The sequence below is a fragment of the Capricornis sumatraensis genome, chromosome X (assembly GCF_032405125.1).
Source record: "Capricornis sumatraensis isolate serow.1 chromosome X, serow.2, whole genome shotgun sequence".
NCBI classification, from domain to species: Eukaryota; Metazoa; Chordata; class Mammalia; order Artiodactyla; family Bovidae; genus Capricornis; species Capricornis sumatraensis.
The window spans coordinates 105,116,201-105,120,217 of record NC_091092.1 but is presented as its reverse complement, the minus strand read 5'-3'; the positions used below and the strand labels follow the sequence as shown (position 1 = coordinate 105,120,217).

At 44.5% G+C, this 4,017-nt stretch overlaps 1 pseudogene; it reads right to left on the bottom strand.

Moving 5' to 3' along the window:
- Positions 1-366: 366 nt before the first annotated feature.
- Positions 367-979, bottom strand: LOC138071827 (prostaglandin E synthase 3-like; annotated as a pseudogene).
- Positions 980-4,017: the final 3,038 nt, after the last annotated feature.

The following is a 4,017-nucleotide window of genomic DNA, read 5'->3' as shown; positions in this document are numbered from 1 at the left end:
TCTTGCGACCTCACGGACTGTGGCCAGGATCCTTTGTCCATGGGATTCTCAGGCAAGACTACTGGAGTGGGTTCCCACACCCTCCTCCAGGGGATCTTCCTGATCCAGGGATTGAACCCAGGTGTCCTGCATTGCAGGCATATGCTTCACCAACTGAGTCACCAGGGATGCCCCAAAATTGCCCAGTACAATGTTACATATCAACCCTTAGTGAAGCCTTTAAGAAAGCAAACAGGTTGAAAAATGGGTTATAGGAGGCAAATATAGTATCTGCCTTTAGAGCTATCAACTCAGGAATTCTCTCAATTACAGAATCTTGCAGAGAAGTTATTTTTCTTTCTCAAAATCCAGTGATGACAACATTCCTTACTCCAGATCTGGCAATTTTTTTCATCACTTTCTTGTGAATCATCACCTGCTCCATCTACTTCTGGTTAATCTACATTCTCATCACCACCCATGTTGTTCACCATCTCAGAGAAATGATCAAAATTAGACATGTCTGCAACTGAATCACCTGCAAAGTCTTTCCAATTATTGAAGTTCACACTAAGCCAATTAAGCTTTGCCCTCTCTTTTGTTAACCTCGGCCATGACTGGCCAGATTCTCCTTTTCACAATATAAAATTGATCTGTCCGTTCTTTTATGCTTGGAATCATTTGGATCAATACAGTGAAGAATATCAATTTCATTTAAATGTCTAAAATGATCAATTCCTCCAAGACAACTGAATGTAAGTTTGGAGTTCTCAAAATTTACATTAACATCTTGACTGTCTTCAACACAAAATTCAGTGAAGACATAGTTCCTTTGATCGTACCACTTTGGAGAAGCAGGCTGTATCATGAACAGGGCAGGGGCACTGACTAACGGGTGGGTGAGCCTCTCCAGTGGCCTGGAAATGGAGGTTTTCTCCTCAGTGAATTTTAATACAGCCAGAGTTGAGATGCACTGTTCCAGCCCCTCCTCTAGCCCCATGCCACTTCCCAAGGCCCAGCCCTGATCAACTCCCAATCAGGTTATTGCAGTTACCTCCTAACTCTTTTCTTGTTTCCGTTTTGTACATAATTTTCTTTATTTATCTAGGCTGTGCTGGGTCTTCATCGCTGTGCAGGCTTTTCTCTAGTTGTAGAGCTGGGCCTCTTGTTGCAGTGCCTTCTCTTGTTGAGGATCACAGGCCCTAGGGTGTGTGGACTCAGTAGTTGCGGCACATGGGGTTGATAGTTGAGGTTCCTGGGCTTTGTAGCATGGGCTCAGTTGTTCCATGGCATGTAAGAGATTCTTCCTGGACCAGGGATCAAACCCTTATCTCCTGCATTGGCAGACAGATTCTTTACCACCAAGCCACCAGGGACGCCCCTCTCTTCCTGTTTCTAGTCTTTCTCTTCTGCAACCTCCACTCCTGCATACTGCTTCCCAAATTTCTTTGGGAAGTAACTGCTAAAACATGGGTCAAATCACATCACTCCCATACTGCCTAAACAAGAGAGTCAAACTTGGCCTGAGCAAGATCCTCCTCCAACCAACATTTCTGCATCCTTTCCTCCTCTGGGTCTTCCACTGCTCAAAGACTACCACTATCCTCTTCTTACTTTGACTTCTATTTCAATTACTGTGGGGCCCTAAATGGGAAACCTTAAAAAGATAGGTTAGCTTTGCGGTTGGAAACTAGGATGGTGCGCCTGGCGGAAGAGATAGGGGCGTGGTCTATGTTAAAGTTTTTGATTGGCTCTCTTGATTTCCGTGCACGTGGACAGCACGTGATCACCATAGACTCCTGTTATAATGAAGGCACATGACGATTTGACCTTTAACGTGATTGGTGCAACTATGGCATATTACAATTTGACCTTTAACATGATTGGTGCAACTATGGCACATGACGATTTGACCTTTAACGTGATTGGTGCAACTATGGCACATGATGATTTGACCTTTAATGTGATTGGTGCAACTATAGAAAGTCCCTCTCAAAACCCCCCTGCTTGCCTATATAAACCAAGAGTTTGCGGTAATAAAGTGGAACTGCTTAGAAGGAACCCCTGTCGTGGCTGATTGCCTCTCGCTTGCAGAGGGGCTGGGTTGGCGGACAGCAGGCTCATTTCCTCGGGACCCCTCAGCTCTGCTGAGGGAAATTTCACTGCCTCTCTTTTTCTGCGGAGCGCCCCCTGCAGAAACCACATCCTCCTTCTATCAGTCAACAATTGTCTATTGAGTGGCTACTATATACCACCCATCTACTCAGTACATTTTTTGAATTGCTACTGTATCTAGGTATTGGGGATATGGCAGTGAATAAGCTTGTTTAACTTATATGCAGAGTGCATCATGAGAAAAGCTGGGCTGGAAGAAGCACAAGCTGGAATCAAGATTTCCGGGAGAAATATCAATAACCTCAAGATATGCAGATAACACCACCCTTATGGCAGAAAGTGAAGAACTAAAGAGCATCTTGATGAAAGTGAAAGAGGAGAGTGAAAAAGTTGGCTTAAAGCTCAACATTCAGAAAACTAAGATCATGGCATCTGGTCCCATCACTTCATGGGAAATAGATGGGGAAACAGTGTCAGACTTTATTTTTTGGGGCTCCAAAATCACTGCAGATGGTGATTGCAGCCACAAAACTAAAAGACACTCCTTGGAAGGAAAGTTATGACCAACCTAGATAGCATATTAAAAAGCAGAGATATTGCTTTGCCAACAAAAGTCCGTCTATTCAAGGCTATGGTTTTTCCAGTAGTCATGTATGGATGTGAGAGTTGGACTGTGAAGAAAGCTGAGTGCCGAAGAATTGATGCTTTTGAACTGTGGTGTTGGAGAAGACTCTTGAGAGTCCCTTGGACTGCAAGGAGATCCAACCAGTCCATCCTAAAGGAGATCAGTCCTGGGTGTTCATTGGAAGGACTGATGCTGAAGCTGAAACTCCAATACTTTGGCCACCTCATGTGAAGAGTTGACTCATTGGAAAAGACTCTGATGCTGGGAGGGATTGTGGGCAGGAGGAGAAGGGGATGACAGAGGATGAGATGGCTGGATGGCATCACTGACTCGATGCCCATGAGTTTGGGTGAACTCTGGGAGTTGGTGATGGACAGGGAGGCCTGGCGTGCTGCGATTCATGGGGTCGCAAAGAGTCGGACATGACTGAGTGACTGAACTGAAGACAAAATTACCTGCTTGGTGGAGATTAGTGGGAGAAGCAGACAACAAAACAAGTGCACAAATAAGAAAATGTTAGGTAAGTGTGATGCAGAGAATTGGAACATATAGCAACTAGGTGGCTATTTTTGACTGGGTGGCTGTTTCCATCTGAAATGGCCTTTCCAAGGAGGTGACATCTATACTGAGATTTAAATGACAGGAAGGGAGGGGCCAGCTATTCAGAGTTTAAGGGGCAAAGCATTCTAATCATAGGACCAGCCACTGTGAGGGTTTTCAGGCAAAATGAAGTCTGATTGAAGGGCCAGAAGAAGGCAGAGCAGCTGAAGCACAGGGGTAAAGGGTGAGCCGTGGGAGATGAAGTTGGAGTCAGCTCACATATGCTTTCTAAGTCAGGGTAAAGAGTTGTAATTTGATTCTTTGGGCAATGATGGGAAGCCACTGGAGGGCTTTAAGTGAGAAAGTGACATGATGTGCTTTGTGTTTGAACAAGATCACTCTGGTTGCTGTGGGAACAATACATTGGGGGAGACAGTAGGAGCAGGGAGCAGGTAGGTGCTTTGGTGGCAGTCTGGTTTTCCTAGAAGTACTTGCTCCATTTAAGACAAATAACAAATCAAAAGCTCCTCTTGTTTTTAAGCAAAATATTAAAATTCTTATTATCATCTAACAGGACCTGAATGGGCTGACCTCTCTCCAGCCTCCTGTACACCATCTTTGCCCCTGCTATTGAGCCTTGTGGACCTTCTGTCAGTTCTTCAAATGTAGTAGGCCACAGGACCTTTGGACTTGCTGTGGTTATGTTATTTGCATGTGTGACAAAATATACATACCATAAAATTTACCATGTTAACCAT